Source organism: Neophocaena asiaeorientalis, unplaced genomic scaffold (genome assembly GCF_003031525.2).
Source record: "Neophocaena asiaeorientalis asiaeorientalis breed wild unplaced genomic scaffold, Neophocaena_asiaeorientalis_V1.1 scaffold226, whole genome shotgun sequence".
Taxonomy (NCBI): domain Eukaryota; kingdom Metazoa; phylum Chordata; class Mammalia; order Artiodactyla; family Phocoenidae; genus Neophocaena; species Neophocaena asiaeorientalis.
In genome coordinates, this window is record NW_020173037.1 from 10,499,844 (window position 1) to 10,511,409 (window position 11,566).

Here is an 11,566-nt window from a genome sequence, read left to right on the forward strand (position 1 = left end):
AACACTTAGTCCTCTAGCATTTATACAACCCACATGCTAAGAAAAACATAATGTGATGCTTTAAGGAACTTTCTATGCTCACACAGAAATTAAGGCATAGATTAGAATTCTGCCTGCCTACTTTTCTCTGCATTTCTGCATCAAGAATCAGAACATAATTATTTTGTAATTGGAAATCTGAAAATGAACCAGCATAGTTCTTTCGAGTCAATAAAGGCATTTTCAAACATTATCTCATGTGACCGCTTGACAGTCTAGCCAGATGAATGTTATTTTCACTTTACACACATACCTGGTAACTTCCCTGACATCAAGCACCTTGTCTGTGTGTCTGTTTCACCAGTGTACACACAGTGCTTGGGAGAGTGTGTGGCACTTAGTAGATTCTCAGTAAATATTTGTCAAATGAATGAAAATTAGAAAACTAATGTTCAGAAATGAAACGAAATGAATATTTATTGAGTACCCACAATGTGCTGCATATTTTCATCTACACAATATTCCCATGAGCTTGACCAAGTTTAGGAGCTAGATAGTGCAAGCAGATGGATTCTCATTTATTAATCTGAATACTCGCAGTATTTTTTCTACTGTGTGGGGTTGCCTCACTATATTTAATGCATTTCTAGATTATTTCTAGATCATGTATTATAAATATGTACTATGTATAATGCATATCAGTCTATCTTGTAATTTAGCTCTTTTCTAAAAGATAGTTTTAGATCTTGGGTCAATATTTACATAACGTTGAAGCTCTAATTTGAGGAAAGCATCCTGAATACAGAACTAACTTAGAGGGAGCAAAGGGTAGGCTTAGTTGCTTGTTTCTGAGAAATATAAAGAACAAACAGTAGGGGCCCTTAGCAATAGATGCTGGGACTAATCTTACCAATTTTGTTTTGTTTTATTTTTCTTAAGTAATCTAGAGTAGAAGGTTTGCAGACAGGGCAAGAGTCACATGCCAAAATAACAGGAATGAATGACAACAGTCTCTCTTAAGGCTTAGTTAACATATCTGTTTTTGGAAAGAAAACATCTCAACTGTATCTATCGGGGACCTCATCTTGACACCTTTTTTGTGTTTACTGTAAGGATTTATCAATCTTGAGGGAGGGAAAAGGGAATGATCCTTCCACCATTGTACTTGGATAAGAGATATAAAGTCATGTGAAATCCACAGGCTTGTTCAGAGGATACAGTTTATAGGAGAGATAAGGGATAATTTTTGAATTAATAGCCATTCCTTTTTCCTATGTCTATACCTCTCTCTCCTTTTTCACTTCCTTTAGAGCTTGAAACAGAGCCTTGGAAAATGAAGGCTGTTAAAGAAAACAAAAGAACAATTTTGCTAAAATTTCTGTAAAATACCGATAGCACAAAGGTCATTTTGTGACCCATGCATCATATGTAACATAAAATGTTTTTTTCCTATTTCAAGAAGCAGCAGCTTCAGAGTCCTAGACCCAGGTGACCAAAATATGATGGAGGAGATAGAATCCTACAATGTAACTAGTGATCTCCAATAACCCAACTCCATGGTTCTGGATTCACCATCTGTTTTTCAGTCCACAACTTATTTGCTCTCTCAGTAACTCTCACACTCTCATGAAATACTTTCTTCTCTGCATTTTTATGAGTGTATACTCCCGAGTGTCCTCTTACCTCTCTGGTTGCTTCTTACTCTCCTTGGCAAGTACTTTCTCTACTTGATCACTAAACATCAAAGGGCTTGAACCTAGGTGCTCATCTCTTCTTGCTACAAACTCTAAACCAGTAAACTTTTAAAAACTCTAATCAGGGAGAAAGGAATCTAAGCAAACCACTAAGAAATCCATCAATTCTCAAAGGAAGAGTTCAAGAGAAAGGAGAAACTGAAAAACAGCTAGAAAACAAAGAACAAAAAAATGGCAATAAGTACATACCTATCAGTAATTACTTTAAATGAAAATAAAATAAATTCTCCAATCAAAAGTCATAGAGTAGCTGAATAGATTAAAAAAACAAGACACATCTAGATGCTGCCTACAAGAGATTAACTTCAGCTGTAAGGACACTCACAGACTGAAAGTGAAGTGATGGAAAAAATATTCCATGCAAATGGAAACCATAGGAGTTTTTTGTACTCCACTGGGGTAGCTATACTTATATCAGACAAAATAAACCTAAAAACAAAGGATATAATAAGAGACAAAGAAGGGCATTATGTAATGGTAAAGAGGTCAGTCTAACAAGAAATAAAATTTGTAAATATTTATGCACCGGACAAAAGGAATATATAAAGCAAATATTAATAGACCTAAAGGGAGGAATAGACAGCAATATAATAATAGTAGGGAACTTTTTTTTTTTTTTTTTTTTTTTGCGGTATACGGGCCTCTCACTGTTGTGGCCTCTCCCATTGTGGACGCGCAGGCTCAGCGGCCATGGCTCACGGGCCCAGCCGCTCCGTGGCATGTGGGATCTTCCTGGACCGGGGCACGAACCCATGTCCCCTGCATCGGCAGGTGGACTCTCAACCACTGCGCCACCAGGGAAGCCCAATAGTAGGGAACTTTAATACCCCACTTACATTGATGGATAGATCATCCAGACAGAAAATCAATAATGTTGTAAGTCTTAAATGACACATTAGATCAGATATATACAGAACATTCCATCTAAAAGCAGCAACGTACACATTCTTCTCAAGTATGCATTCTTCAGGCTATATCACATGTTAGGCCACAAAGCAAGTCTCAGTGAATTCAAGAAGATTGAGATCATATCAACCATCTGTTCTGAGCACAATGTTGTGAAACTAGAAATCAATTACAAGAAGAAAACTGAAAAAAAAAAAACCATAAAAAGGTAGAGAGTAAACAACAAGCTACTGAACAAACCAATGGATCATCAAAGAAATCAAAGGAGAAATTTAAAAAGTAGCTAGAGACAAATTAAAACAAATACAACATACCAAAATCTATGGAATGTAGCAAAAGTGGTTCTAAAGGAAAGTTCATAGCAATACATTCTACCTCAAGGAACAAGAAAAATCTCAAACAACCTAACTTTACACCTTAAAGAACTAGAAAAAAAAAAAAAAGAACAAACACAGCCCAAAGTTAGTAGAAGAAGGGAAGTAATGAAGACCAGAACAGAAATACATGAAATAGAGACAAAAAGACAAAATAAAAGGTCAACAAAACTAAGAGCTGGTTAAACAAAATTCACAGCTCTTTAGCTAGAGTCATCAAGAAACAAAGTGAGAGGACTCAAATAAAATTAGATACGAAAGGAGACATTACAAACGCTACCATACAAATACAAGAATTATAAGAGATTACTATGAACAGTTACATGCCAACAAATTTGATAATCTAGAGAAAATAGATAAATTCTTAGAAACATACAACCTACCCAGACTGAATCACGAAGAAATAGAAAATCTGAACGGATGGACTACAAGTAAGGAGATTGAATCAGTTATCCAAAATCTCCCAACCAATAAAAGTCCAGGACCAGACAGCTTCACTGATGAATTCTACCAAAAGTTAAAGAAGAATTAATACCAATCCTTTTCAAACTTTTCCAAAAAATGTAATGGAGGGAAAATTTCCAAACGTATTTGATGAGACCAGCATTACCCTGATACCAAAACCAGTCAAGGATGCCACAAGGAAACAAAATTACAGGCCAGTATCCCTGAGAACACAGATGCAAAAATCAACAAAATATTAGCAACCTGAATTCAACAATACATTAAAAAAGGATCATACAGCAGGATCAAGTGGGATATATCAATATTTCAGAGATTCAAGAATGGTTCAATATCTGCAAATCAATCAATATGATACACGAAGAAAAGAATCATACAGTCATCTTAATAGATGCAGAAAGAGCATTTTTCCTGGAAGAAAGCGTAAGTGGTAAGCTCCTTGACATCAGTCTTCCTGATGATTTTTTGGATCTGAAATCAAAAGCAAGGACACCAAAAGCAAAAATAAATAAGTGGGACCTCATCAAACCAAAAAGCTTCTGCAGTGCAAAGGAACCCAGCAACAAAATGAAAAGGCAAACTACTAACTGAATGGAAAAAAAGTTGCAAATCATATTACTGGTAAGGGGTTAATATCCAAAATATACAAAGAACTCATACAATTCAGTAGCCAAAAAACATTCAGTTTGGTTAAAAGTGGACAAAGGATTCAAATAGACATTTTTCCAAAGAAGACACACAGGTGCATGGAAAGATGTTCAGTATCACTAATCATCAGAGAAATGTAAATCAAAACCACAATGAGATATCATCTCATAGCTGTTAGAATGGCAATTATCAGAAAGACAAGATATAACAAGTGGTGGACAGGGCGTGGAGATAAAAGAACCCTTGTGCACTGTTGGTGAGAATGTAAACTGATGTGGCCACTATGGAAAACAATATGGAGGTTCCTCAAAAAATTAAAAATTGAATTACCATATAATCCAACAATTCCATTTCTGGGTAGTTATTTGAAGAAAATGAAAACACTAACTTGAAAAGATATATGAACCTTCATGTTCATTGCAGCCTTCTTTACAATAGCCTTCTTTACAATAGCCAAGCTAAGTGTCCATTGATGGATGAATGTATAAAGAAAAAAAATATTTTTTTAAGAATTTAAAAATCTATATATTTTTAAGATTACATATATCATATATATATATATGATCTTAAAAGTTCTCATCATGAGAAAAAATATTTTTTGTAACTACATATCATGATGGATGTTAACTAGACTTACTTTGGTGATCATTTGGCAGTGTATACAAATATTGAGTCATTATGTTGTACACCTGAAACCAATGTAATGTTATGCCAGTTATACCTCGATTAAAAAAAAAACAAACTCTTAACAGGAAAAATTTTAAATCATGTCTATATAATAGCTCCTGAATGTATATCTCCAGATTTCTCTAAGAGATAACGCCATACCACACTGTCTATAAAACAGCCCATATGGTTGTTTCATAAGCACCTTGAACTTAGCATGTCTAAACAATCCTTAATCATACCCACCACATCCAGTCCTTTTCCTAAGTCACTACCATCCATCCAGTTGCTCATGACCAAAACTGGGCAGTCAACCCTGCTTCTAAGTCATGTAAAGTCTACCTTAAAACACATCTTAAATTTGTCTCCTTCTTTTCCCCCTCTATAGCCATCACCTTAGTCCAAGATGGCATCATCCACCTCTCTTCTGGACTCCTGCAGTAGCCTGCAAATTGATGGCCTCAGATTTACTATTGCCCTATTCATCCATCTATTCTCTACACCATAAAAACAGTGATAATTTTTAAAAATACACATCTAATCATGTCACTATAATATTTTAAATCCCTACAGTGACGTCACATTGTTTTCTGAGTAACATTCAACTCCTTCGCTGCACGATCCTGAACGGCTAGACCCTAGGCTTATCTCTCTCCACCAACCCCTGCAGCACTCTGATACTGACTGCCATTCGGTTCTGTCAATGACCCTGGTTCTCTTTGAGCCTTTTCCACGTAATCTGTCTTCTGTCTGCAATTCGACATCCACTCTACTTGGAGTAGCTAAATTCTAAATCTCCTGAACTGAAATTAGGCATTATTTACTTAGGAAACCTGTTCCTAATTCCCTAGGCTAGGTCAGTCCAATCTGTTCTTCGCCGCCTTAGGGTATGGGACTTCATTTTGCTAGCACTTATTATATTGTCATTAAATAATAGTTCTTTGTAACGAACTGTTGAACGACTTCTCCACCAGAATGTCAGCTTATGAAAGCAGGGACTCTGCCTGTTTAGTTTATGACTATATTCTTACATGGGGTCTTCAATATAGTTGGTGCTTAACACGTATTTGGTAGATAGATAGATAATCACTCAATATCTATTAATCACTTGTGTGTTGCTTACTGTTCTAAGTTCTTTTATTTGTATTTTCATTTGGCCTCACAGAAACCCTGTTGGGTGGGTACTTCTATAATCTTTATTTTAACTATGAGAAAAACAGGTACAGAAAGATTAATAACTTACAGATGTATAATCTCTGTACCCTGCTACCTGCCCATTTTTTTTTTTTTTTTTTTTTTTTTTGGCCACGCCATGTGGCTTTCAGGATCCAATTTCCCTGACCAGGGATAGAATCCGGGTGGCTCAGCAGTGAAAGCACAAAGTCCTAACAACTGGACTGCCAGGGAATTCCCCCATGGCCATTTTGTTCATGAACTCATTGGTTAAGAGTAGGAATAGCTGAGGAAAGAAGCTATTTATTAAGATCTTCTGCTGAGGTGGCTCTTTAGGAAGCATTCATATGCAACAAAACTTTTTTTACAGTTAATAATCATATGGAGAGGTTTATCTACATACCTCTTCCTGAGACCTCCTTGTCAAAATCTTCCAATCATTTTTCCCCTAAATACCTGATCATACAAAGTATGATCAGGTACTCTGCCTGTACCTGATCATACTTTGTAGTAGTACCTCTAGTAGTACTACAGGTACTACTCGTCTACTACCCATGATTAAATGTAGATCCGTGTTTCTGGTCATCTGTCTTTCCAGGCAGAAAAAAAACACCAGGTACATTGACTGAAGTTCTGCCCACTTGGAGGATTTACTTTCGCAACTATTTTTCAGGGCTGTCTCTGAAATGGGCTGTGGAGTTGCAACTATTTACTTTTGGGTGGTGCCACCATATCATTCAGCACTCTTTGTACAGAAGACTGAAAGTTTTTTCTTTTTAGGTAATCAGATCACAGAAAAGAGTTGTGGGTTGAAAAACGAGGTTATGTAACAGCAATATAATTGGCTGTAGAAATTACTTGTGCTTTTAAGATTTTCTTGAGCTTGACATATGATAGATCTACTTGGTGATGGAGTGCTGCTGTCTACAACCAACTTTATGGCTTGGTGAGTCAGACCCGAGTCATGATGGGCAGCTGAGGTTGCATGGTAACTTGGTGGCCACAGTCGAGTGTTTTGTTTCCTTGAGGCCCAGAGGCAAGCCAGAAGTTGTTTTTCAAAAGGAGAATAGTTACATTCAAAGAATTGTGGCCTTGCTCTGAAATCTTAAAGGTTTGCTCTGTGATTCACCTTCAGAGACCTGCCAGTGGCTCCATACGACATCTCTATCTTCCATAGACATAGTGTACCACTAAACATTGCTTTTACTGCATCTCAAAATTTTGATAGTTGTATTTTCATCCTCATTTACTTCAAAATATTATAAAATTTTTCCTGAGATTTTTTTTTCCTTTTACACATATATTATTTAGAAGTGTGTTGTTTAATCTCCATGTATTTGGGGATTTTCCACTGTCTCCCTGCTATTGATTTCTAGTTTAATTCCATCCTGATCTGAGAGCTGACATTGTCAGACTTCTGTTTTTAAAATGTGTTAAGGTATATTTTATGGTCCAGAATGTGGTCTATCTTGGCCAGTGTTTCATGTGAGCTTGGGAAGAATGTATATTCTGCTGTTGTTGGATGAAGTCGTCTATGGCTGTCCATGGTATCCAGTTGATTAACAGTGTTTTTGAGTTCAACTATGTTCTTTCTGTCTGCTATATCTGTCTATTTCGGAGAGAGGGGTTTTGAAGTCTCCAACTATAATAGTGGATTCATCTATTTCTGCTTGCAGTTCCATCAGATTTTGCCTTATGGGTTTTGTTGCTCTGTTGCTAGTTGCATACATTTTTTTTTTTTTTTTTTTGCGGTACGCGGGCCTCTCGCTGTCGTGGCCCCTCCCGTTGCGGAGCACAGGCTCCGGACGCGCAGGCTCAGTGGCCATGGCTCACGGGCCCAGCCGCTCCGCGGCATGTGGGATCTTCCCGGACCGGGGCACGAACCCGTGTCCCCTGCATCGGCAGGCGGACTCTCTACCACTGCGCCACCAGGGAAGCCCGTAGTTGCATACATTTTAAGGATTGTTATGCCTTGGTGGAGAATTGGCCCCTTAATCGTTATGTAGTGTCCCTTTTTACCCCTGATACCTTTCCTTGTTCAGAAGTCCGCTCTGTCAGAAATTATTATAGCTACTCCCACTTTCTTTTGATTAGTATTAGCATGGTTACGGTTTTCTATTTGTTGCCCTTGTTCATTGTTACTATTTTGTTCTCTACTCTTTTTGTGCCTTTTGAGGTTTTCATTGAGTATTTTATATGATTTTCCATTTTCTCTCCTCTCTTAGCATATCAATTATACTTCTTTCTTTTACTTTGTTTAGTGGTTTCCCTAGAACTTGTAATGCATTTACAACTAATTCAGGTCCACTTTCAAATGACACTGTACTGCTTCACAAGTAGTGCAAGTACCTTGTAATAAGAAAATAATCTTAATTCTCCCTCCCTCCTATGCCTTGGGAAGACATCCTCATGGGTCATACTCTGTAGCTGAACCTCTGGAGCCATCTGGGATTTGAATCTATTTATAGAGTTAGAAGCAATGAGAGGTGATGGTAGTAGGCCTTAAGGAGGATCAGCAGTGCCCTGAAAATAAGAGATCTTTTACAATTACTTGAGACAAAAGGTGACTAATCTCAGAAAATGGTAGAAATCTTGCTCTGAGTGTCAAAAGAAAAACTGCAGAAATTTGGGTCTTCAGAATCCTCAGCTGTATTGGAATTTGTGTGTATGCCCTCCTCCCAGATTCCAGAATCTCACTCTTTTCTAATTAATTCTCTAAAATACCCTGAGAAGTTAGAATTAAATTTTCATTGCAATTTAGCCATCCACAGGATTAAATTTTGGATTTGGTTTTTAGAAATCTCAATTCTTTGACTACAGAAGATAAAAGTCACCTTAAGGGCCATTATAGAAGCTTTTTGGTTCCCCACCAAGACCTTGAGTCATGAATTTAAAACCCTAACCCCATTTTCCCCCTCCACGTCATCCAGCATATTTAGAAACAACCAAATCAATCCATCATAGTTTTACTTTTATTTCCACTAAACTGTTCAATGGCAGCAACCACTTGGACATGCAAAGTGTTTCCAGGTGGCTAGAGGTGATACTTTAAGTAGTGCTTTTCCATGGCATGCCATGGGCTACCATTGCCCCATTTGCCACTGGCAACAGGATCATAATTATCTTTAAATCTAGCCAGATCAGAGAACCCATTCCAGATTCCTAATACTAAGATTCTATTACTGTGGAATTACTTTGGGTAACAATAATTGTGTTCGTCAAGAAGCAGAGCCATCGTGCATATTGTGAGAATAAGAAATTTATTACACGAACTAAGCTTCACACAATTATGCGAGGAGCTGGGGAAGTGAAGGCACAGAAGGGAAATGTGGAGGACCAGAGAGCAAAGCACTAAACCAGGCCTCCTGAAGCACTGTGGCAAGTGGACATGGCAGAGCTTGCAGAGAAATCATGAAGCCAACACACATCTGCCCAAATGGACTAAGGGGGAGCTAATGGGGAGGTAAATAGGAAGCAGGGGCCTCTGTGCAGCTCTTGCCTTTACAAGTCTGCACCCAAGCAGCTGGAGTGACCTTGGGGCCCCTGTGAGTCAGCCGGTTCAACAGCTGGAAAGACGAACTGGACAAGAAGTGAAGTGAAGTGAGGAAAATCTGGGAAAGTGAAGGTGCAGTGGGAAATTTAGAAGATCAGAGTCAAACAGACTCTCCTGGTTTCATCATTTTCTATTGTGAACCTAAGAACCTTAGTTAATTTTTGTGAAAATTTCTATTTTTCTAGTTGTAAAACATAGATGAAATATTTACACTTAGGGATTGCTTGCCTACCTCTAATATTTTTTTGAAAACTATTTTACCTTTTTGCCAAATTTTAAATTAACAGTGAAATGTTTTCATCATAAGGTAAAAGAGTTTCAAAAGATGTGACTTTTGGAGTATTTTAATTATTGACATTTGATATAAAAATCATATTACCATTCTTTTCAACGTATCTATTCAATATAATCTAAATGCTATAGTGACTTTATGCCCAGCATCATCAATTTTAAAACTCCATGAATAAGCTCTTCTTTAACAACCAGAAATTTTACATTGTCCCATTTTCTCCTTGAACTCATATTTCCATTCCATTTCTCCTACAGAATTTTATCCTAACATATTTTTATGCTTGAAGGTCTTTTATTGATCACACTTTATAGCTTTCTGCTATAAAATTATGTACGTAAATTGAAATTAATTTTTTTAATATTCTCTGTGACCAGAGGAACTAAGTGTTATTTTTCCTTCATCTGGATTAAGTTATCATTCCAATAATTATTGGTTTATTATTGATCAAAGAAAGTTAGTATATTACAGAAACGGATAGGTAAACCTTGAAAGTAAAGTTGAATTAGAAATGTACATTTTAATATGTATAATACATATAAATGTATATGCATATATAACTCTCTCCTCTGACGGTGAGAAACTTGGATCCCATCATCCTTAAAACATTTACTTATCTCATCAATCCCACCTATAGGTAGACAATCTCCCATCACCACTGCCCCATCTCCACAACCTCTTCACACCTCTCAGCTCCGACACCCCACACGTGGCCACTGTGCAGATAGAAACCTTCTTCACTGTGCTCAGACAGACCTGCAGTGCTAGGCTTGCACTCCTATTTCCTCCCTTTGGGTTATTTTGCTCTGCCCTAACTACTGGTGTTTGGACTAAATTATTCTGAAAGGAAACCAGATAGGGAGGGGAGAGAGACCATGCATGTTTACAAATCTTAACTCTTTAATTCTGAAATAGACATTGGACGTAATTGGACACAGCCTTTCTGTGAGTTTCTATGAGAAATAACCTACAATACCCTTCACTATTTACTACTGACATACTTTTGTTGCTTTCTTCTCAGGATTCTCCTCAGCATCCACAATTTCGTTGGGAAGAATTAGGGAGTTAGAAGAAGATAGGTCTTGAAAGACGATTGTCACTTCTTTAATCCAACTCTACAAATATATCTGATTTCAGAGTATTCCAACACAGGCAAAATACCCTATTTCTAATGTCCCAGTTTGTCTAGAATAGCAAAATGTATTAGAAAAGACAAAAGCCTTATCAAGAGTTTATGTTGATGTGGTTGAGCAAGGTTTTACATACTTTTCTCTAAGAGTTGGGATGGGTGAAACACAACTTTCTCTTTTGTAATATGAGGGAAGTTTGATTGTGAGAAGGGGAGATGGAAGAAATAAACCAAATGATGCCTTGACCACAGGCCTATTCTCAGGCAGCCCAATTTTTGCAAAAACTAGAAATTGAGAATAGAAAATGGATTTTCTTAAATTGTCCACTGCCTACAAAGTTCTTGGAAAGCCTTCACGGAAACTCAGAGGCGTATCTACCTAATTTGGTAATTATTGGCCTATGTGTTTGTCTTAGTCAATTTGGGTTGCTACAACGAAGTACCATAGGCTGGATGGGTTATAAACAACAGAAATTTATTTCTCATAGTTCTTGAGGCTGAGAATCTGAGATCAGGGTTTCTGGTGAGAGCCCTCTTCTGAATTGTAGATGGCCAAATTCTTGTTGTATCCTCGTATGGTAGAACAAGCTTCTCTGGCCTCTTTTTATAAGGGCACTGGTCCCTTTCATGAGG